General features: G+C 36.0%; 1 pseudogene; it reads right to left on the reverse strand.

Annotated features, from left to right (window-relative positions):
* Positions 1 to 23,754: 23,754 nt before the first annotated feature.
* LOC112919060 (protein SET-like) lies at positions 23,755 to 24,682 on the reverse strand (annotated as a pseudogene).
* Between the last annotated feature and the right edge of the window lie 1,028 nt (positions 24,683 to 25,710).

Raw genomic sequence — 25,710 nt, forward strand, 5'->3', positions numbered from 1 at the left:
TAAAGAGACAATAATTCGAATTCTTTCTGCTTTTAGCTGTAGTCAGTAATCTTTTTTATTCTCCAGATGGTAATAGTCTAGCCTTTAGCAGTACAATATCATTTTATTTTCTCCGTGTTGCTCTCAGGATTAAAATTAGCATGATAATTTAAAACAACCTAATTCAGATTAATACATTTTTAAATTCATATTAATATTAATGTAATTTCAATAGTATACAGAAGCCTTGCTTCAGTATAGCTCCATCCCCTCCTCTTCCTCCATGGTATTATTGTCAAACAAATTACACTTTTATTATATGTTATACTTTGCATATATTATACATTATATTTACTATGCCTTGTAAACCTGTCAGCAATTTTATAATTATTGCTTTATGATCTGTCTTTTAAATCTATAGAAGAAGAAAAGAGTTACCAAGAAAAATACACTCTTTTATATTTACCTATACAGTTACCTTTACTCATGTTCTTTATTTTTTATTGAGGTATGATTGACATATAAAAAAGCCAGTACATGCTCAATATGTACATCTTGATGAGTTTGAAGATAAGCATATACATGTGAGGTCATCGCCTTATGTAATACCATAAACTGAACCATCACCTCTAAAATTCTCTTTCTTTCTCTCTCTTTTTGGGATAAGCACAAGTGAAACTATATATCCTTTGGCCCACACATCATGTAGATTTGATTTACTGTCTAATGTTCTTTAGTTTCAGCCTCTTTAGTATTATTTGTAGGGTAGGTCTGCTTATGGTGCATTCTCTCAGTTTTTGTTTTTCTGGGAATGTTATAATTTCTTTTTCATTTCTTAAGAATAGTTTTGCTACATATAGGTCTTTTGGTTAACAGTCTTTTTCTTCAGTGCTTTGAATATGTAATACCACTGCCTTCTGGCCTTCATAGTTTCCAAGATTTGGGGAAAGGCTTAACAATCACTTTTTTCAAAGAGATACAGCTGGTACAAAATCATTGCCCTATAGTGGGTAGTAGGTTTGACTGCTGGGAGATTCAGCCCAAGTGGTAATCAAATGTGATTCATGCAAACCGAAGTCTAATCTAACGTATTCAACCCCACCTAAACATGTCACAGAAAATTCCCAAATAATGAAATATTTTTAAACAAGTAAGCATTCACCAAAGAGACACACTGTGGGTTAAAGAAAACCAAGATGGGGAACTACATATACAAATCAGAGAGGATGAGTGTGGTGTGATTAGGAAGTTCAGCCACTATCCTGGAGGACTGTAGGAGTGGAAAATACTGGTGAGATGTTGGTAGTGACCACATTTTAGTAAGCCCTTCAAATAACCCCAAAGTGACATAATATTGATGTATATGGTGAAAGATAAAAGCCTGTTTACTTCCCAGATATGTGTTAAAGTAAGGAAATTAGGAACAACTTTGCAGGACCAGTTATCAACACTGGACTCAATCCCAAATCAGCCTAAGGACAGCCTGAGGGATGTAGTAAGGGTTGTACAGAAAATCAGTAGTCATGCTGGTATGCACATATTTGTCCAAGAAATGGAAAAGGATTAGTCCTCTTTATGGGCAAACAGGAGAGCAATGAACCCACAGAATGAGGAAGACTTACATAGAAGAGACTCTCTGTTTTGTCTCATCATTGACACTACAAATTACCTGACCAGGGAAGTAGAGCTGAGCTAACATTTTAAATAAAGATGAAAAAACTACAGATTTGAGGATTGACATAAAGGCAGGCTATAGAGGAGTGTTTCCTGGTGGGGAAGGAACAAACTTTGAGGTCAGCTTGAACTGATCTTATGCCATAGCCTGGCTACTTTATCACTTTATTAGCTTCCTCATAGTTATGGGAATTAAATTCCTTTTTAATTATTTAACATAATACTTGTGTAATCACTTATTGCTCTTTATGACATTGTAGATACTTGCTATTATTTATCAATCATAGAATATTTCATTTGAATAAGAAATGAAATAAACATTTTGCTGAAATATATTGTTTTTCTCTAGCAATTATTTCTAGACCCTATGAGGGACTTTGTGTTGGATGATGAACAGAAACTCCTGCACAAATCAATGTTGGTGAGTCACCACACAATTAAAATCAGAATCATGGTGGGAAAGGAAGTCAAAGGAATACATAATATAATTATTCAGTATACAAATTAAACTCTGACAAAATGCAATAGTAACTCAAATTTTAAAGATAAAGTCAATAGGGGAAATTAGTGGACTATTTAAAACCATCTTATTAAAAGTTTGAGATAATTTTTTTAAAGATTTATTTATTTATTCAGGAGAGACACAGACAGAGAGAGAAAGAGGCAGAGTGTGTTACAGGGAGAGGGAGAAGCAGGCTCCTCGCAGGGAGCCCGATTGGGGACTCGATCCCGGATCCCGGGATCACGACCTGAGCTGAAGATAGGGAAGATAGGTGCTCAACTGCTGAGTCACCAAGATGCTGAGCATCCCGAGATAAATGTTTTTAAAAGCAAAACAACCAGCCATTCAAGATAGCTTCTGTTGCTGTGTTTGATACCCTTGTTCAGGCTCTCACTACTCTTACCTCAACTATGGCAATAATAACCCAGGAATTCTTATTGTCATTAGGTGTTTCTACAGACCATTTGCCACACTGCTCCATCCATCTTTCTTTCCATTTATCCATTCATGGTTCCATTCAAATATTTATCCATCCACTAGGTGCTGTGTTCAGGGGATCTATTAAAAATGGATACCTCTGAAATTCTCTCTTCTCAGTAAGTCCTGTGAGGACGACACATAAGTCATAAAATGATAATGTAATAAGATAAAGTAACTACTTGTAGGGATTGGTTGGTTTAATTATTATACCTATACATTAGATTACTATGTAGCTATTCATATTGGTAAGTAAGAGAGGAGATAACAGTATATGATGTTGATATCAGTGTATCTACTATCTATATGTATATGAATTATACAACTATATTTTAGGTAACTTTATGTATATTTGTGCATGAAAACATCAAGAACGATGTTCATCTTAACAATACTAATAGTTTTCTGCTAAACTGTCAGAGTTTGAATTTTCACCTACCTCTTAACTCTTTTGCAGATTGAATTTTTTACAATAAACATATATTATATATGTAATTAGATTTATAACCTAAAAGCTGTGCAGATAGGCAATATCCAGTTTTGCTTGACTTGGGGTTTCAATGAATCTCAGTCCCACTTCTTCCTAGACATTACTTAACTTATCTCTGCCTCACTTCTTAATCTGAAAAATGGAGGAAATTATAGTGCCTTCTTCATAGAACTAACTGTTGTCAGCATGAGAAAATAACCCAGCTGAGGTCTTATTCAGTGATATATGGCAAAAAGTAAGTGTTCATAAAACTTTGGTGATAAAGGAAGAGAGGAGAAGAAAAGGAGAAGAAAAATTAATCCATTTAAAGTTCTCCTGCTATAGATCTATCTCAATAAGGAGTCTCACAGTCAAAAAAAACATGGACAAGGGACTGTCCTCTCTTTGAGCTACACTGTTTTCTCAGATTTGCCCAGTGGAATGCCCTGCCGCTTATTAGCACATTTCAGGTGGTTCTCATGATTGTTCCATATAAGTCAAGGACCAAAGTTGGCCAATGGAAAGAATGGAGTGATGGAGATAGATAGCAGGAGTCATGGGCCATAATGTCAAAGATCTGTCTCACCTCAAAGCCCATGGATCAAAACCCAACCTCACACATGAATGGAATTAGATTTGCAGGGAATACATTTCCTGGTGATATGTCCTGCCTGGAGTCTGGTACAAGTTGATGTTCCTTGTGTGGACTCTTAAAGTACCTAAGGGTATCCAAGTATTCTTTTTTAAAAATCTAAAGCAGTATATCTAGAGTATCAGGACAAGGAGGAAATAGCAAAAAGTAGTGAGAGTTGTAGTGAAAATGGTACTTATGAAAGTTAGTGTGCATTGATTCATTTGAGTTTGGCTCTGCTATGAAGAGTCCAGAGAAACTGTAATGTTATTCAAGACAAATTCTTCTCAGTCATGTTGATATGGTTTTCTGATCTTTGTTGAGGAAATTGAACCATGCTCTCCAAATTTGAAATATAATCTTGAGGAAAGATGTGCACCAAACATGGCAAGAAGGCTGAAGAACTTTTGGACCTGAGGCACCTTGTGGAGTTGGAACATGACCTTCTCAAAGGTAAGTTGTTTGGAGAGAGGAGGCCAACTATGCCTTGTTGCTGTGCAAGACCCCAAGGTTATTGAACACTTTTGTTGGAAGGAGGAGAGTAATGGTGTCTGAGGCTGAACAGCAGTGAGGAAGTGGAGGACTTTAGGAGTTAGAGTTTTTGTGGATGCAGAAGGTATTAAGGACTGCTTTTTTTATGCTCTTGAATTTGTGGATTAAGACTCTTGTACATTACATGTAGGGACCTCATTCAGGTTACTAAGAGTTCTTATAGCACTTACCTACAACAGTGACCAATTCCACGCCCTACTATTGGAACTTATTAGTTTTGAGACAACAATCATGATCACATTTAGTAGCACATAATTATAACTGTAAAGCCTTAAAAATCTTTTCATATGTGTAGGATAAAGTTAATTCCAATGAGAATAACTTTGAAAGATTTCCAAATACTGCTTTAGAACCTCTAATAACATAATTTAGTTGTCAGAAGGAGGAGAGAGAGAGGAAATGAAGCTTTCTTTGAATCTGCTGAAGAGATTAATTTCTCCATTCTTCCCAGGGGATACTTAAAAACAGAAGCACCTGGGTGGTGAAACTTAAGAAGCCTATTTCAAACTAATAAAAACCAAAACCAAACAAAAAAGACCTCTTTCTATAACTAGAGAGTCACAAGGTAGACAATACTACCATAGGAGTACTCGGACATCAAGACAACCTTAATAAATCAAGACATAGACAAAAATGATAAAAAAAAGAATATAGGCAGATATGTTTTGCCAGTGATGCAATGATGATTCATCAAAATTTAAAGGTATTTTCTACTGATGATAAACTTCTTTGTCTAGAAGAAGACATATTTGAATTTTGTTTGAAACAATATAGTTGATGATGCCAAATAGCAGGTACCTGTGACATCTAAATATTTGCAAATAATGAACATTAGTGATTTCAAAGCAAACAGTGCTACAGGAACTATGAATTAGTGAACATAAGTGTTAGAATGGGCTAATAGACATTCAAATCAGAGAACATAGTAAATTTGGTAAAGATTTTCTAAGGGGCAAGAGTATAGTCATACAAAAATGGAAGACTTTGGCTCAGAAGATAGTAGCCTTTGGTAACTTAAAACTCAGAAATTCTGGATCTGGCTTTTTTAGAACATATCCAGGCAAACACAGAATTGAACTTATAATTATCTGCGAAGTAAATTCTCAAATAATAATGCTACTATAAGAAGGAGAGAAGTTTAAGGTAGTTGATCTCCATGGATCAGGGAAGCCAAGCATGAATTCTTTGAGTACCCTTGCCTCAAGGAGAAGCATGGCCAGCTTCATAGATATACAACCTGTGCGGTTGCACAGGGTACTGCACTTAAAAGGGAGCCACACTTGGTTTAATTCTCTGCTGTCACTGTCTTGAAATTCTTAATATATTTTTTTAAATTTTTTAAAAAATATTTTATTTTAAAAATTTTTTTAAATTGGAGTTCAATTTGCCAACATATAGCATAACACCCAGTGCTCATCTCGCCGCCAAGTGCCCCCCTCAGTGCCCATCACCCAGTCACCCCAACCCCCCGCCCACCTCCCCTTCCACTACCCCTTGTTCATTTCCCAGAGTTAGGTGTCTGTCATGTTTTGTCACCCTCACTGATATTTTCACTCATTTTCTCTCCTTTCCCTTTATTCCCTTTTACTAATTTTTATATTCCCCAAATGAATGAGACCATATAATGTTTGTCCTTTTCTGATTGACTTATTTATTTATTCATGAGAGACACACAGAGAGAGGCAGAGACATAGGCAGAGGGAGAAGCAGGCTCCATGCAGGGAGCCCGATGTGGGACTTGATCCCGGGCCTTCAGGATCATGCCCCGAGCTGAAGGCAGATGCTCAACCACTGAGCCACCCAAGCATCCCAAAATTATTAATAATTTTCTAACAAGGAGCCCCCATTAGTTTGATTTTTGTTGCCATACTTGAAAGATAAACTTGTGAACATTAAATTGGTAGAAGGGCAGTGCTCTAAAAAAAGTTGAAAAGATTTGAAATTAAAGTGCCTTATTTTGTAAAGATGTTGATTTTAAAAATAGATACTGGGGGCACCTGGGTGCTCATTCGATTGAGCATCCGACCCTTGATTTTGGCTCAGGTCATGATCTCAGGGTCATGAGATCAAGCTCAGCATCAGGTTTTGTGCTGGGCATGGAGCCTGCTTAAGATCCTCTCCACCTCTCCCCCTGTTCATGCCGGTCTTCTCTCTCTCCTCTCTCTCTCCTCCTCTCTCTCTCTCTCTCCTCTCTCTCTCTCAAAAAAAAGGATATGCGCTGAAGCCTGTACCATTAAAAAAATAATAACAAAGATAATGTGACATATTTATCACATTATTGAGTAATGGAGCAAGGAAGCATTCTTTGAAGCATGCCGTAGGTATCATACAAATGGAGAGAAGCCCTAATTTGAACAACATAAAATAATTTATGGGGTTCACCAATTTAGTGGATATAAAAGCTGAAAGATTCAAACTGATACGAGATAAATTAGTGGTGATAAACCACTAAGAATACTCTTTAAAGGGACCCCAAAATATTTAGGTGTATATTCTTAAACCATGAAGTTAATATCTGTTCTAAAGAAAAGATTCACAACAGCCATGTTTTCAGTTTCGAAGAGGAAAAAACACCTTATTAATATTATAAAAATCTAACAGAAACAGAAGAAAAGGGAAATCTATGCATAGATGAGGGCAATAGTAAGCAGTAAAGGAAAATAAGCCAAAGTTACATCAAATCGGACACTTACAACATCCAGCCTCTCACTAGCTGGGGAAGCCCTGTGGAGTCAGCCAAGCTGGAGTCTGGATGGAGAAGTGTGAGGAGACCATCCTCCCCTCAGGTGAGACTTCCAACTGACCATCCCCATCAGGGCTGTATTTATAGGGCAAATGATGGGGTCTGAGGTTAAACATTTGCTTTAACTGAATGTTAAACATTCAGTGGGAAGTGAGCTGTGTTCCATTGTTATCATCTTTACAGCTTCAAGGAGCCTGGGCTAGGTGCTCTGCCTCCCCTCCTGGATTCTATTCCCCCCCGGGGGGGTGCAGCCTGGCTTGAAGCCAGGGGGTATATAAGGCAAAATTTATAGCCCTTGGCATCCTGAACAAAAGGGCCAGTTCTGACCTGGCGGCCAGCTAATGTCAACTAACAGGCTTCCAAGGTCACTCATGAAGCAGAAGCTTCACAAACAACATCCTTTAGTCTGCCTGCATACACGTGGGTCAGGGTGAGTGGTTATTCAGGACAAGTCACAAAAACCTCCATTCATAGAATACAACATCAAAAAGGGAAATTATTGGATTCTGCTAACTTTGCATAGCACCTAACAGAGAGAATACTTGCTGCAAGGGCCATAGGCATGTTAGGTAATACTTAAACTCTTAATTTGTGTTCCCACAGAATAAACTGTGAATTATATTTCAGCCTGGCTGTCAATACTGATATGCCTATATTTAATTTTAAGCAGAGAGCAGTTTTTTTGTCCTAAAGGAGCCAGGTATACAATGATGAAAACAGGAAGGTCAGAATTAGAAGTTCTAACCCAATAATAAATTATATTTATAAATTGAATGTTAGTATTTAGCGATATTATATCATGCTCCACATAACCCACACAAGCATGGCAATGTTTTCATCCTCTTGAAAGAAGAAGAAACCAAGCTCAGAAAGGTTAACTGATTTTCTCAAGGAACCTGTGCCTTCTCAGAGCCACGTGTTCTAAAGTACTCATTAAAACTTACAAAATGAAAAAAAAAAAAACTTACAAAATGGGTTTTATGAACCAGTCAGTAATAATTACACTCTGACTTTTAGTGGGTTTGGTTAATCTATTCAGCCCATCTTCTACTCCTCACCCTTGTTCTAGGAGAAGGCTTTGCTTTCTTAGTGGGTGCTATGGTATTCTGCCCAGATTCCTATCCCTTTCTCCTCCAGGACTGAAGAACTCATTCCTTCAGCTCTTGGGAGTGTTGACAGCCAACCACTTAAAGCTGAGTCCCCCTCCAAAGAATACCCTAGCTGAAGAGAACTATAAGCCTAAAGTCATAGCCAGCTCCAGAAGCAACCTTCTACTAATGACTAGTGGATTCAAGAGTAAAAAGCCAGTCCTTTCTAAACTCTATCACAGATAACTGATTTTAAGAGCACTTTGTAGTAAACTTCCTGCATACAAATCTCTTTCTCAGAGCCTGCTTTCCAGGGAACCCAGCCTGAAACAAAACCCTTACTACTAGGATGAACACGAGACCTAGACAGATGCAGTCATGGTATCCCTCTCACCTATACATTTTGATTGCTTCAAGAACTAGCATATGACCTAGGCTAGACCAACCAGAATTTCTCTTAGAGATGTTTTTCAAAATTGGGCAGGGTAAAAGACTTCCTTATCCTTTGGACACAACCTATAGGGGTATGGGACTAAGTTGACTGCATATCATGCTCACTGCTGTGTAGTCTGTGTGAATAAAAGAAGCAGGCAGCAGGCACAGAAAGAATTTTGTGCCCAGCCCTTTTTATCATAATGGATAACTGAGCTCATGCATTAGCCTTTTTGCTTAAGTTAATTCTAGTTGAATCTCTGAATATAAAAGCAAAGGACTCTGATCGATGAATACTTAATCTTCAAGGTTTATAAAAATAAAATAATAAAAAGACCAATCATTTATTAAGGAGGTTGGAAAAATTTATATTTCTTCATATAATCACTATTTGAAGGAAAGGGGCTAAGCTATTGTTCTCTAGAAACTGTTATGAAAAGAGTCCAGAATTATCTTAATTGATTTCAGACCTCAGAAAGCTGAAAACACATTGTTGTAATATGAAGGAATGAATATAAGCTGCAGGCAGATGCAGTAATTAGGCCCTTTATCTTCTGCTTGGGAATTTATCTTTGTATTTATTTGAGTAGTAGCTATTACACAAATGATTCTTTCTTTGAGAATGTATGTAGACCTTTATAATTCCCTTTAAAAAAAAACAAATTTCCTTTCCATGAATAGCTTTCTACCTATGAACTAACAGAGACATGTGCCTTTCATGTATTAGCAGTTTTTGTGTGCTTGATATAGAAGAGATTTTAGTGTGTTAGGCATTTGATATCCTTTAATTCTCCTCTGTAAATCTCAGAGACATTTTCTCTGGCTGAAAACTAAATCACTGTGTATAGCAGTAAAGAAAGCTATACTGGATCAGGGGTTGGGAAGACACCAAGGAACCTGCAAATAAGCCTCCTTTAGCCTCTTCTTTTTATTTTGTTCCTATGTGTTCACTCTTAAAGTTTTCCAGTTCCTCCAGACTCTCTCTCAACAGTCACCACCTCAGTTTACATTAGTTCAGCAGCTGTTTATAGAGAACCTATTATATGTCAGGGACAGTGATAAGTCCTGAATTGTGTTGAGCATTTCCCACGTGTTTTTGTTTTTTCCCTTCTAATGTGGATCTTTTTATGATAAACCTTCTATAGCTTTTTTTAAAATGACTGATAACACATTTATTACACTCTCACATAGTAATGTCGATTTGACTAGTTATATAAATCTAAATGAAAAAATATTTATTGGACACCTCACTGGTGCAGTTGGTTAAGTGTCCAACTCTTGGATTTGACTCAGGTTGTGATCTCATGGTTGTGAGATCGAGCCTCATATCAAGCTCAGCACAGAGTCTGTTTGAGATTCTCTCCCCCTCCTCAAATCTTTAAAAAAATAAAACTCTTTTTCTTCAATACTTGAAAAACATCCCCAACCGGGCTGCCCTATTTACTAATTGATAATTAATTTACATGTAATCTCATTTTGCAAGTTGTTAGGGTTTTTCTCCTCCTGAAATTGTGAAAGTTCTTAGAGATTTGACATTGTGTGGGTCCCTTTTATTTGTGTTCTAGGTTCTTGATGGGCCATTTTAATCAGGAGATTTATCATTCAGTTTGGGAAATTTCATTCTTTGACAATTTACTTCCATTTGTTTCCTCTATTCTCTCTCTCTTGTACTGCAGTTAGATGTTGGAGCTAGTCAATTGTTTTCCTATTTTCTTATTTTTAGTCCTTATTTTCCATCTCTTTGTCTCATTCTACTTTTGTGAGATTTTACTCAACTTTATTCTTCAGGCCTATTGAATTTTCAATTCTGAATATCTTACCGATATTTTCAAGAACTCTTTGATGTTCTTTGACATTTTCCTGTCTTGATAGAATTCTGTTTCTTGCATGAATTATCTTGTGCTTTGTATTAATTTCAGTTTTCTTTCACTGTATACAGTGTCTATGTTTCCTTCTATTTCCCTTTTTTCCCCAAGTATAAGGCTCATCAAATGCCTACTATTTTGGGGCTGTCTTTTAAAATTAAAAGTGAGAACTAGAAAAGCCTCTTTTCTGTTGTCTTAACTCTAAGGTTATCAGATGTCAAATCCAGCTTTTATTAATGGATCTCCCAAATGTCAGTTTTAGGACATTTTTTTTCTCTGAGGAAATTAAGAAAATAATCCTTACTCTCCTGTCTGGTAAGTATATGCCTAGGTGTTCTGTTCTGGAATCATGAAGGAAGAACTGGGATGAGAATACCCACAGTTCATTGTATAGACTTAATTCTGCCATTTTCAGCTCTGCATCTCAGCCATGAACATCTTCTCCACTGAGACTATTGGCCCCAACCAGACCCTCACTGGTTCAATTTGCCCAGAGACTAATCTTTCCTACTCCTCAGTTGGCAAAAGGGAGTAATAATAGACAGCTGACTTTGCAGCCTGGATAATGGACACAGGAAAGGGATCAAACATCTCTGGATACAGGATTTCAAAATATCTTCATAATGCCAATCATGTGCCTCAGCCTCATATGCCAAGTTATGTGGTATTTTCAGTTGTTGAGCCACTCTTGAGATTCCACAGGAGAATATGGTCTCCTTTCCCCCATGAAGGCAGTTCCATTGTCATTTCCTTTGCTTTGCCTAAGTACCCATCCTCCATCTTTCTGCCTCCCAACATTTTTGAAATGGCTTCTGTGCTACATAGTCATGTTCTCAGTGATCTTGTTTGTTAATAATACCTCTAAAACAATTCACTATCAGTTTGGTTCCACTTTTAGAGGAAAAAGACATATTACACACATACAGTAGGAACAAGATTAATTAGAATTTTGTGTTTGTCAACCTATTTGTGCTTCATGGTTGCAGGCTTCTTTGATATTTCTCTGCTTTATTTTTTTCTGTTTTATTAAATAAAAAATAAAAAAATTTCTGTTTATTAACCAAATGCTCCTTGCTGTAAAGACTGTAGAATCATAATTATTTTTATACTGTTATTATTGGAATGTCTGTTTTTCTGCCAACACCTATAATCTATCAGTATCCTATCCCTCAGTAGGATAATGTAAAGTATAATTATACTGTCTGCAAGCCCTTTATATGACTGAAGTAATCTTATTTCTGAAAAGGATACCTTTTTAAAAATCTTCTTGGTTTATTGTGCCTTACAAAAAGTCTTTTAATTACATTTCTGAAACCCTGTTAATATAGCTCTTAGACATTAATTTTTAGTTTTAATAAGTGGTTACTCCCATTTATTCTGTCTCCCTCATTTAGTTATAGCCATTTCTCAACTGGCTAAAGTATTTCTGTGTTTGGGTTTTTTTTTTGGGGGGGGGGGGTTTCTGTTGCCTTTACAAATGAACATAGCATAACTTTACTGCAAGGTATACTCATAGACGCTTCTTTAAAATTCTATGTGCTTTGAACTCCACTCAACGATCTAGTATATGTGAATGGGCTTTAGGGAGTTTGTGAACCAATTCCTTATATGAATGAGTATCATGCATTCTTCTAGGTAAAAGGTGCATAATCAGATTGTCAAAGATACTCATTTCTCCAAAGTTTGTTTATAAACTTTGTACCAACATTTTCTGATATTTAGTGTTGCCAACCTATTTTTCTTTTCCTTTGCTGATAATGTCCTGGGAAGCTTGTAGGAATTTTACTCAATGTTTTAATTTCAGAAATTTCACCCTGGTATGTCTACATGTTTTTATTTTTCCATTAACTTTGCCAGGTACTTCAAGAGTTTTTTTGGGTTTTTTTGTTTTTTTTTTTTTTATGGGACTCCTGGGTGGCTCAGTGGTTGAGCATCTGCTTTTGGCTCTAGGCATGATCCCAGAGTCCCGGGATTAAGTCCCACATCAGGCTCCATGCATGGAGTCTGCTTCTCCCTCTGCCTGTGTCTCTGCCTCTCTCACTCTGTGTCTCTCATGAATAAATAAAAGTATTTAAAAAAAAAAACAATTCTTTTCTTAAAGCAGGCTGAATTTAACTGGAACAGTACACTCTCTATCTGGCACAACCACATAACAAGGAATTGTGCTATTTTCATAACAGTACCTATTTTCTAAAAATGCCAAATATTCTAAGATAAACATAGGGGCCAGTCTTAAAGGTCAGTCAGTTGTGGTGGAATTGTGATGATGGCATACTGGGCTGTTAAGCAGGCTCTTTCCTCTTCTTTATTCAGCTCCTCCATTTACAGTCCACTGTTTTCGGTATTGGAGTAATTCCCTCTGGTTTATTTACTCTATACTTAGCTAACTCAAGGCCTAAGTGGATGTCCCAAAATCTTATTAAGCCCTATTGGAAAAAAAAAAAAAGCCCTATTGGTTGCATACACTGGCTTGCCTCTAGATTCCTATGCTCAAGGATTAAGGATTTTCTCAGAACTTTCTTGGCACACACTTGCTCAAAATTTAAATCCAAAGCTACCTTCTAAAATGCTATTTTTCAAAATAATAATTTACACTTACTCCATACCTCTGCAATTCCCTAATCTTTGCTGTGCTCAAAAACTTTTAATGGTTCAACATTTTTCCCCAATAATACAATCCAGGAAACCTTGCATTTAATAGATTCCTATATCTAGCCACTACCCATTTCTTCAACATGGAAAAGCTATCTATTTTTTTCAACCAAATAGTTCTGTTCATTGTTTCCTAGATAACAATGTTTCTGATACTTTAGGTAGCTTACCCTCATGTCCAGCATGTCCTCTTCCATCCTCACCTGTATAAATATTAAAGAACTGATTGGTCATCTAGGACGCTACCCTAAGATCTGACTCAGTGAAGGAGTTAGTAAAATGAAGTCTTTTTCATTTGATTGGTAGTCCAAACCTTGATGGAATTAGGAAGCTCAGATAGGAAGTGAAAGAAATTATCTTACTCTTCAAAGCTGTCAGTAAATTTCAAGAATACAAAAGACTGTATCAATGTCTTTGGGCTACTTAGACACAAAACCTAGAGTTTTGAGGCTTAATAGCGTAAGCAGATAGAAATATTAACATCTACTTGATCACATGGTCAGCCCAAGAAGCCACCCAACAAACAAAAACCCAGAACTTATATAGCCAAAGTTCCATGAGTTTGGACTCCACTGAACACAGCAAATTTCTATATGGAAAAATTGCTAATCCTTTACTTTTTATCTGATTTACCTAAAAGCAAGCAAAGATAACAAATCAAGGGATTTTAGAGGTGCCATTATAAGTAAAGTGTTAGTAGGGCACTAAAAAGTGATCATCCTCTCCCTCTAGGAAAATTCCAAATCTATGCAAGTTTCTGGGCTTCTTGATGATAAAACTAACGAAATATGCTAAGAAGGCCACATGTGGAAAATATCAAATACATCAGACTTTACTGAATTTATACTACCATTAGCTTCACAGATTTTTCAAAGGAAAGAAAATATGGTAATGTTAAGATGGTTCTGAAATATTACAGTGTGGGAAAATGAGTGTTTTATAGAATTAGTCAAATATAGTGTATCTCAGTTGTACCTAAGGAACACTATTGTGGTCAAGGCCTTCATAACAGTGTCCTCACTTCTTGCTGAGTGCCCTTTAACTTTCACGTAAAATACCTAAAATTAAACTTAGTTGATATTCCTGTATGAATTCATTTTTTAAGAAAGCTACTTGAACTGCTTCTAATCACTTTGATCCAAATACAGAGAAATTGGGAGTGTAAATTTTATATAAGATAATATCAAACATTCACTAAACCATTTGGGATTTCCTTCCAAACAGAATGTAGATGTGGTTACAGCTGCTATTTAAGAAATGAAGATAAAAGGTAAGATTAAGGGGATACCTGGGTGGCTCAGCGGTTTGGCACCTGCCTTTGGCCCAGGGCGTAATCCTGGAGTCCTGGGATAGAGTCCCACATCAGGCTCCCGGCATGGAGCCTGCTTCTCCCTCTGCCTGTGTCTCTGCCTCTTTCTTTCTTTCTTTCTTTCTTTCTTTCTTTCTTTCTTTCTTTCTTCTTTCTTTCTTTCCTTCTTTCTTTCTTCTTTCTTTCTTTCCTTTTTTCTTTCTTTCTCTTTCTTTCTTTCTTTCTTTCTTTCTTTCTCTTTCTTTCTTTCTTTCTTTCTTCCTTTCTCTCTCTCTCTCTCTCTCTGTCTTTCATGAATAAATAAATAAAATCTTTTAAAAAAAGGTAAGATTAATATTGCCATACATTTGACATTACCATTAAAATATTTGCAATAATATCTTAAATGTACCTAATGTTAGGAACTTTCCATGAGTATTGTGATTATTAGTGTATGTAGGCAACTCAGAATTTAATAAAACCCAAGGTACCAAATTTGGAAAAAGCACTGCATGGTAAGTTAGAATGTTTGGTAGGCTATAGTGCTTTTTAAAATAATTGTTTTTAATTAGCTTCTTTGTGTTTTTTTTTTTTTTTTTTTGTGGTGTGGTATACTAACTTTACTTTTGTCCCCCATTTTTTGACTTTCTGGAAGAATAATTGACAAAGATAATTGTATATATTTAAAGTGTACAATATGATTTGATATACATTGTAGAATGATTGAGGTGATTCATGAATTAATTAACTAGCTTTTCTTTTGATCTACAAAAGATATACATAATATTATTAAATCTTATATGTAAGTTAAAACAAATGAATCATTAAGATGTACTGCAAGTTAAAATTCTTGGTAAAACCATGAAATAAAATTTGAAAAATAAATTGCAATAAAAGTTATGCACATAGTCAGTGACAGAATAAAATCTGCTAAGCTTTTATTATTATTATTTTAAATCACTGGCATGGAAAATAATTGGTAGTGGTGGAAATCTGATCATTGATTAATAAAAATGAATCATTATTTTAATGTGGGTGACTTCAAATAAAGTAAGTTAGGGACTTGAGATGTCACATAGAAAATGTTTCTGCAGTTTTAAATACATTACTCAAAGTATTTAGGAGAAACTGGGACTTACTTTTTACCCAAAATGTCAATAAACTCAACTCTAATTGTATTTTATTGCTTCTGAGATAAGTTTATCTATCTTTATTCTTCATATTATCCTTAGGTTGTAACCTTCTGGTCCCTCATTTATCTTCCCTCTTCACTGAGCATTTTTTTAATTATAACTCTGTACTGTGATCTTGGTTTTTTAATTTAATTTTCATTTTTTTTATTAAGAAATACAGTTAACCCTTGAACAACATGGGTTTGAACTATGCGGGCCCACTTATATGTGGATTTTTTTAACAATACAGTTATTTCCCTAATGACTAGTGATGTTGAGCATCTTTTTTTTTAAAGATTTTATTTATTTATGAGAGAGAGAGAGAGAGAGAGAGAGAGGCAGAGACACAGGCAGAGGGAGGAGCAGGCTCCACACAGGGAGCCCGATGTGGGACTCAATCCCAGGTCTCTAGGATCACGCCCTGAGCTGAAGGTGGCGCTAAACTGCTGAGCTCCCCGGGCTGCTCCGCATCTTTTCATGTGCCTGTTTGCCATTCATGTATCTTCTTCAGAATAATGTCTATTCCATTCATTGCCCATTTTTTAATTGTACTACTTGGGGTTTTGCAATTGAACTGCATGAGTTTTTGTATATTATGGATATTATCCCTTTATCACATAGATGGTTTGCAAGTATTTTTTCTCATTCTGTAAATTGTCTTTTCACTTTGTTGATGGTTTTTGCTGTGTGAAGCTTTTTAGTTCGATGTAGTACCATTTTTCTTTTTTAATTTGTTGCTTGTGCTTTCTTTAGGTGTGATTTCCAAAAAAAACAAAACAAAACAAAAATTACCAAGATCTATGTCAAGGTGTTTTATTCCCCCTATGTTTTCTTCTCAGAATTTTATGGTTTTAGATTTTATAGTGAAGTCTTTAATCTATTTTGAGTTAATTTTCATGAGTTGTGTAAGATGGGGTCAAGTTTCATGTTTTTATATGTAAATATTTAGTTTTCCCAGCACCATTTATTGGAGAGAATATCATTTTCCCATTGAATATTCTTGTCTTCCTTTTCAAATATTTCATATATGGATATGGTTGGGTTTATTTCTTGTCTTTGATTCTGTTCCATTGGTCTATTTGTTTTTACACCAGTACCATACTATTTTAATTAGTATAACTTTATAGTACAAAGGCATACCTCATTTTATTGTAAAGCACAATAAAATGTGCTTTGGAGATATAATTCTTATAAATTGAAGGTTTGCGGCAACTGTGCATTGAGCAAATCTATTGGCACCATTTTTACAACAGCATTTGCTCATTTCATGTCTCTATAATATTTTCCTAATTCTCACAATATTTCAATTTATTTCATTATTATCATGTTTGCTATGGTCATCTGTAAGCACTGATCTTTGATGTTACTATTGTAATTGTTTTGGGGCACCCAAATCACACCCACCTAAAATGGCAAGCTTAATGGATAAATGTTGTGTGCTGACTGCCACCACCAACTGGCCATTTCCCCATCTCTCTCCCTCTCTTCAGGCCTCCCTATTTTCTAAGACACAGCAGTGTTGAAAGTTGGCCAAGTAGTAGCCCTACAATGTCTTCTGAGTGTTGCAGTGGAAGTAAAAGTCAGCTGATAGAACTTTATTACTATCTTATTTTGAGAAATTACCATACCTACCTCAACCTTCAGCAGTCATCACCCTGATCAGTCAGCATCCACCAACAGAGGCAAGATCCTACATTAACAGAGGAGATAAGGATTCACTGAAAACTCAGATGATGTTTAGCTATTTTTAACAATAAGATATTTTTAAATTAATATAGGTACTTTTTATATAATACTATTGCATACCTAATAGACTACAGTATAGTGTAAATATAATGCTTATATGCATTGGGAAACCAAAAAATTCTTTTGTCTTGATTTATTGAGATATGTGCTTTATTACAGTGGTCTGGAACTGAACTCAAAGTATCTCCAAGGTATGCCTGTATAAAATCATGTCATGTGCAAATAGAGACAGTTTTACTTAAAATTCCTTTACAATTCTAATGCCTGTATTTCCTTTTCTTGCCCAATTGCTCTAGCTAGAACTTGCAGTACTATGTTGAAAAGGGTGGTGAGAGGAGACACCCTTATCTTGTTTCTGATCCTAGAGGAAGAGCTTTCAATCTTTCACCCCTGAATATGACGTTAGCTGGATGCAGGTCATATATGGCCCCTATTATGTTGAGATATGTTCCTTCTGCCTAATTTGTTAAGTGTTTTATCATTAATGTTGAATTTTGTCAAATGCTTTTTCTCCATCTGTTGAGATGATCATATCATTCTTTTCTTTCATTCTATTAATGTGATGTATCATGTGAATTGATTTGCATATGTTGAACCATCCTTGCATCCCAGAGATAAATCTCACTTAATCTTGGTGAATGATGTGATCTTGATTTAACTTATAGACTCCTGGATCTAATAGATCTCCTGGAATTTTTGCTCTTTTTAATTTTATTCTTATTTTAGTTTATTGTCTTCTCTCATGGAATGTACATTGAAAGAAAGCCGTATCTAAATATTCCTATATCTACAAACAAAATAGTACCCCCATCACAGATAGCAAGAATCTTCCCATGGCAGAAATACCCAGTACTTAAGGCTTTGACCAAAATGACCTTGGCCTTAATATTCCCCTGAGCTTAATAGTCATCTCCCTATAGTGGAATAGAAACAAAATCAGATTTAGTGATTATTTTATAATCATGCTTTTGGTGTTAAGTCCTGAAGATATTTGCCAATATTATCTCTGAAAAGTTTTATGGTTCTTTTATAGTTTCACATTTTAGATTCAGTTTTTGATATATTTTTATTAAATTTTGTTTATGGTTTGAGACAGGTTGAGGCACTTCTTTCTGCCTATGTATATTTAACTGCTCCAACACCATTTTTTTCTCTTCTATTAAATTTTATTGGGATCCCTGGGTGGCGCAGCAGTTTGGTGCCTGCCTTTGGCCCAGGTCGCAATCCTGGAGACCCGGGATTGAATCCCACGTCGGGCTCCCAGTGCATGGAGCCTGCTTCTCCCTCTGCCTATGTCTCTGCCTCTCTCTCTCTCTCTCTCTCTCTCTCTGTGTGTGTGTGTGTGTGTGTGACTATCATAAATAAATTAAAAAATTTATTTAAATTCAATTAATGAACACATAATGTATTCCTATTTGTTTATTGCCCTGGTTAAAACTTGCAGCACTATGTTGAAAAGTGGGGGTGAGAGTGGACATTCTTAGTCCCTTTTTTAGGGACAAAACATTCAGTCTTTCATAATTATGTTATCTGGTTTTCTTGTTACATGGTCTTTAACAAGTTGAGGAAGTTTGCTTCTATTCTGGTTTGCTGATAGTTTTATCTGGAAGGTGGTTGGATCTTGTCAAAAGCTTTCTTTGCATCAGTTAATAGAATCATGATTTTTTTTCTTCTTTTGTGTGCTGATATGGTAGATTACACTGATTAATTCTGAAACATTGAGGCAACCTTGAGTACTAACATCCATTTGATGTACAAATCCTTTTCATATTGTTGGATTCTATTTTCTAATATATTGCTGAGAATTTTTGCGTTTAAGTTCATGAAAGATATTGGTCTCTAGTCTTTTTGTGTGTGTGTGCTGTTTTTGACTGGTATTAAGGTAATACTTACCTCATAAAATGAGTTGGGAAGTGTCCCCTCTTCCATTTTCTGGAAGTGTAAAATTGGTGTTAATACTTCTTTAAATATTAAAATTCTCCAGCAAAACCATCTGGCCCTGGAGACTTTTTTTTTTTTGAAAGTTTTAAAATTACAAATTAAATGTCTTTAATGGTTATAACAATATTCATGTTAGCTGTTTGATCTTGGCTAAATTTTAGTAATTTGTGTTTTTTGAGGAATTTATTTTTCTTCTAAGTTGAATGTATGAACATAAAGTTTGTTAATATTTTCATATTCTCTTTTGTGAAAGGCTGCACAATCTATAGTGATGTACTGTGTCTTCTTTTTATCTTTGTCAGAATTTTCAGAGGTTTCTCAATTTTACTATTTTCAAAGAACCAAAGTTTTTGTTTCATTTACTTCCTCTATTTTCCTGTTTTTAATTTCACTGATTTCTGACCTTATCTTTATTTTTGTCCTTACTTCTGCTTGCTTTGGGCTTAATTTGCTCTTTATTTTCTTGTGGTTGGTATCTTAGATCACTGATTTTAGATATTGGTTATTGGTATGAAAAGTGATTTTTAATTGAAATGTGGAATTTTAGGTTTTTTTATGAAACTCTGGATCTTTTTAAAATCTATGTTTCAAAAAAAAATAAATAAAAAAATAAAATAAAATAAAATCTGTGTTTCAACAGGCTTCCTCCAGCAGAGTGAGGCACCATCTTCTTATTCCCACATTGGCAGTGGTGATGGGGGGATTCCAGATTTTTTATATAACCTCTGTCAACACCTGATGAGGAAGGGGCACCTCCCTACTCTTAGGCAGATTTGGGGGTTCAGACTATTAGGCCATTGTTGATACTATTATAGCTGGCAGGAGCAGTGTGCTTCTTTACTGCTTTCCCCCCCTTATACTGAAGAGGGGTGGCATCCCTATCATTGAGTGGTATTGATAATCCTGACTCTCCATTATCCCTGCTCAGATACAACACCAGTTAGGAGGGAGAAGTGCACTTTGTTACTACTAGGTGGGACTAAGCATCCTGGCTCTCCACTCAAACTTTCCTGACCCCATTATGGTAGGGGTTAAGAGGAGGGTTTAGCATCCCTCCTTACATCCTGGCAAGGGTAGAATTAGAGTTTTGAGTGGAACCACAGTTTTTTCTCTGATGTTTAACTAGAATAGAATGATTTTTGTCTAAAAGTTTTCTGTCTTGCTAGATTGACCCTTTCATGGTTTTGGCTAAAGACAGCTGGCTTTCCTTGGGCTTTTTTTTAAACCTGAGCTCCATTGGCATTTCTAAGTTGCTGCTTTAGTACTTAATCTGGGATATTTGAGGTTAAAAGAAAACCAAAAGTACTTAATAGTGTGTCATTCCTTGAGTCTTGAGGGCTATAGCAGGTTTGCTTCTCTCCATTTCTCAGATTCTCTTTATGTAGGATAAATATATATATTTATGAAATGTCCCAGATTTTTAGCTATATCTAGTAGGAAGACTGAAGTCAAATATGTCTATTCCACTTTTCAGGACTGCAAGTCCAGATTTGATTTCTCTGTAAAAACTTACTAGTTTTTCATTTTTCCTATTTTTGACTATGTCTAGATTTTCTAATTTGTTATCAACATCTTGCTATATTTAGTCTCTTGTGTGGTGTGTAGCATCCATTTATTAGTCCCTCATAATGTTGGTTTAAATTGCTGCATTTTCCTTATCCTAAAAGTCCATCATTTTATTATCCTGGTTTTAATGTCCTCTTTTCACTGAATGTATTTATTTAAACTCTTCTGTATCTTAGCTATTGTGAATAATGCAATGAAAATGGGAATGCAGATATCTTCCAAGATATGGAAATAGCCTAAGTGTATCTTAACAGGAAATGGATCAAGAATATGTATGTGTGTTCATTTGTGTGTATACATATACATACACAATGAAATATTATTCAGCTATAAAAAAGAAGGAAATCTTGCTGTTTGCAACAAATATGAATGCACCTGGAGGGAATTATGCCAAGTGAAATAAGTCAGAGAAAAACAAATACTGTGTGACATTTGTGGGATCAAAAAAAAAGTCCAACTCCTAGAAACAAAATAGAATGGTGGTTCACAAGGGGTGGATGAAATGGGCAAGGTGATGATCAAAGGATACAAATTTGCAACTAAAAGATGAATAAATTTTGATGATCCAATGTACAGCATGTTGACTATAGTTCATAATGCTATATATGTACTTTAGATTTGCTAAGAAAATAGATCTTAAGAATTCTAACCACAAAAAAATAAGGTAACTATGTGAGGTAATGGATGTGTTAATTTACTTGATATTGGTAAATATTTTATAATGTATACCTACAGCAAATCACCATATTGTACACTTTTAAATAAATATTTAAGTAAAATTGTATATATTTAGAGAGCACAAAGGGAAGGGCCAAGGGAGAGGGGAAAGGGGGGACAGAATCATAATCACCCTGTGCCATGTGTGGAGCCTGACCCTGAGATCATAATCTGAGTCCAAACCAAGAGTCTGACATAACCAACTGCACCACCCAGGCACCCCTTTACAATTTTGTTTATTATTCCTCAATAGCTAGAAAAAGTTTTCTGTGGTACAAATAATTTATTCTGGGTATTTTAGTTGTTTTTTGGTTGTTTCTAGCATAATTTCTGTTCCTATTTTTTTACCCTCTTTTTCAAATTATGTTTCTATATTTCTCTATATACTTTTGTGTATTTGTTATGACATTTATTTTCATCTTAAACTTTCATAATAAATAGAATGGGAAGCTCCATGAACAGGAACTATTTGCTCTAGTTAATGTGTGTGAATTATCTTTGATTCTTTCGCAATATATCTGAGGCCCACTTTGTCTCAAGAATTTTTATATGAGAGTTGTATAATAAGCGTATATTCACATTTTTGTTTTGTAATCCAGCTACCTTTCAGAACTAGTGGAGGCCAGAGAAAGAGGGACAGAAACCTCCAGGAATTAGTATAGGTTTTGAGTGTATATGTCATTTCTTAGATGGTCTTAGCAAATATTGTTGATGGGGTGTGGGAAAGTTAATATTTTAATACATAAAATTTCTTTAAAAAACATTATAAGGTCTAGTATTTTTGTTAATGTCATTACATCCAAGGAAAGTAGACTTGATTTTTTTTTAAAGATTTTATTTATTTATCATGATAGAGAGAGAGGCAGAGACACAGGCAGAGGGAGAAGCAGGCTCCATACAGGGAGCCTGACATAGGACTTGATCCCGGGTCACGCCCTGGGCCAAAGGCAGGTGCTTAAACCTCTGAGCCACCCAGGCTGCCCCTAGACTTGATATTCTGAGACTTTTATAGATGATTTTAACTTTCATTATTCAATTTATAAAATGATTTAATCTACTTTTAATTAGCTCAGCAAATTTGCAGCTCTAACTATTGTGTGAGGATATTCCTCACATGCTTTAAATTTTTCCTTCAAAACTATGTGGAGCCTTGGGAAATTTGCTTTAGATGGATACAGTTACCCTAAGTTCTCATACCCCATACTTCATCAGCTTCTCTCCTGAAGTTATGTCAACTCTTCTTATCCAGTGGAGGTAAACATAGGTGATATCTGTCAGGAAAATAATCTGAAATTTGGAAACGAGAAAAAATATATTACTGCACTTGACTTTCTTTTGTTTGGGCTATTTTACAATTTTGTAAGGCAGAGGTTAAATTTGGAGACTTTTTGGCTGGTAGAGATGAAATTCCTTTATATTTATTGAAACAGATAACCCCTAAAGGTCTATGGCTCTTTTATTTTATTTTTTGTGTGTACACATTTAGTTTTATTGTAACAAAGCAACTTGTACACTTTTAACGTTTAAAACTGAGCATCTTTCCAGTGAAACAAAAAGAAAATTTAAAAATAAACAGGAACAAAATTACAATAGAGAATGTCAATTCCAAATAAGATCCTACAGGTTCTGCTGATTCTCCCATCGAGTGCAGGGCTCAAGTCATCATTAGGAGAGTTTTATTTTAAAAGTGTCATCTTAAACTGCAAGGATGTCTGTTAAACATCACAATTAAACATGAAAAAGGAGAAGCCATGTTGTCAAAATTCCCACTTAACCCACCCAAACATCTCAAACCCACCCTTTGCTGACCTTCTATAACCCCATTTTTTTTAGTTTTTTTTTCTTTTTTTAAACAAGAGAAAGTAGACAGGTACATGTTGGTAAATGCTAACTGTCCATATTCACATAGAGACACAGTGTAATCTCTGAGCCCAATATACAGAGAAAGGAGGAAAAAAGCTAGAATTCTATGCACTACTACACAGGGGCCTAGCACCCTCCAGCTTCCAGCAGACTAAGGGAGCAGAAGGTTTTTCTTTTTTCCCATAGAGCACGGTGGTGTTGATTCCATAAAGTTTTTGTAGAGACAGGAAAGAATAAAAATGAATTTGGAACAGAAAGGGGTAGAGATTCTTTCCCCGCTGTATTCTGCTCAAAGTATTTCCCCCCAAAATAAGTTGAGAACAATGGTATAAAGGGAGAAAAAAGAGACTTCAAAAAACAGGGCGAATGAGCACCGGGGGGGGGGGGGGGGGAGACGCAACTTGCTCCCAGGGACTGGAGAAAATTAAAAAAGGAAGGTTGGAATCCATCAGTGTTCCATTAGTCATCTTCTTCATCCTCCTCTCCTTCCTCCCCCTCATCATCATCTTCATCTTCTTCACCTTCATCCTCATCTCCTTCTTCATCAATATCTTCCAATCCTTCTTCTTCATCATCATCATCATCATCTTATTCTTCTCCTTCTTCATCATCCATATCAGGAACCAAGTAGTACTGTAATGGATTTGGCCAAATATCATCTTTGATGACCTCTCCTAACTCATCTGCACCTGCATCAGAATGGTCAGTAAACCAGGTGAAGAAGCTCTCTGGTTCCTCCTGCTGTCTCTTCCTGCTGGCTTTATTCTGCGTTTGACTTCAACGTTTCGTCAAATCTTTTCCAGATTTCCATTTGATTTCAGTGGACTTTGACGATGGATCACCACTCTCATTCAGATGAAATTCTTTGGAGAGAACTTTATTTTCGAAGTAAGGGTTTTCATCAAAATAAAAATCTATTCTGTAACCTGATTTAATATCTTCAAATTCTGTCACTTCGACTCTTGTCAAATAATGCAGCGCCTCTTCATCCTCCTCCCCAAGCAGTGCAGACACTTGTGGATGGTTGACAAATGTTGTTACCCAAAAATTGGGGATTTTGGCGATCAATTCCGACCTCTTCTGAAAAAAAATGGTTGGCGGAGTTTGTTATATTTCTGTTCTACTTTCAAAATCTCCTCACTGGCTTGTTCATTAAGTCTGTCTATTTCATTTTGTACTTCATCAATATGTTCAATTGCTTCTTGCTGTTCTTTTTCTCCCTTCGGCAAGTGCTAAGAAGTCGACGTCTCCTCCGGCTTGGGGGCCGGAGGCAGCCTCGGTTTCTTCGTTTGAGGTGCCAGCGAGGACTGGCGCTTGGGGGCCATGCTGAGGAAACTTCACGAAAGCGGGAGAGGGACACGTCAGGAAGAAGCTCCGATTACTCTCTATGGCTCTTTTAGACATTAGCAGTTTTGTATCTAACCTAACAATCTAATTCTACCATTTCTTTTTTTTTTTTAAAGTTTTCAAGTCCAGTATAGTTAACAGTGTTATATTAGCTAGAGCTGTACAGAATAGTGTTTCAGCACTTTCATACATCACCTGATGCTCATTACAGAATTGCACTCCTTAATCCTCTTCACCTATTTCACCCAACTGCTCACCCACCTCCTCTCTGGTCACCATCAGTTTGTTCTCTGTTGTTAAGGGTTCGCTTCTTAAGAAGCTTTTCTTTTTTCCCCATGATTGTTTGTTCTCTTTCTTAAATTCCACCTATGAGTGAAATCATAAGGTATCTGTCTTTGTTAAATTCCTATATACCTAACTTTTCAGATATTCTCTGGGCTCTTTTTTGAACTGTCCTACTTGTTTTCTAATTGATGAATTAAAAAGCATCGTTGACATTGTCATTTTATATGTCCCTTAGATTCATAATTTTACTTTTTTGAAAACTATACTCGAACCGTTTTGGAGGTTTCACTGAGATTCCCAAGTGGTCTCACCTGATGAAGCCAAATAAACTAAATCTTGTGGGCTGGGTAAGTCCAAGCCAGTTTTCTCCTAGCTCCTGGAGTGAATTCTGAATGGCAATAGAACTTTTACTTTGCTAACTCTGTTTTTCTTAAGTTGTTTTCCCCCAATTTTAATGATTTTGTGTTTTGTATTTGTTTCCTTTTTTTTTAATTTTTATTTATTTATGATAGGCACACAGTGAGAGAGAGAGAGAGAGAGAGAGAGAGAGAGAGAGAGAGAGACAGACAGAGACACAGGCAGAGGGAGAAGCAGGCTCCATGCACCGGGAGCCCGACGTGGGATTCGATCCCGGGTCTCCGGGATCGCGCCCTGGGCCAAAGGCAGGCGCTAAACCACTGCGCCACCCAGGGATCCCTGTATTTGTTTCCTTTTTACTCAA

This window comes from Vulpes vulpes, chromosome X (assembly GCF_048418805.1).
Source record: "Vulpes vulpes isolate BD-2025 chromosome X, VulVul3, whole genome shotgun sequence".
Classification (NCBI taxonomy): Eukaryota; Metazoa; Chordata; class Mammalia; order Carnivora; family Canidae; genus Vulpes; species Vulpes vulpes.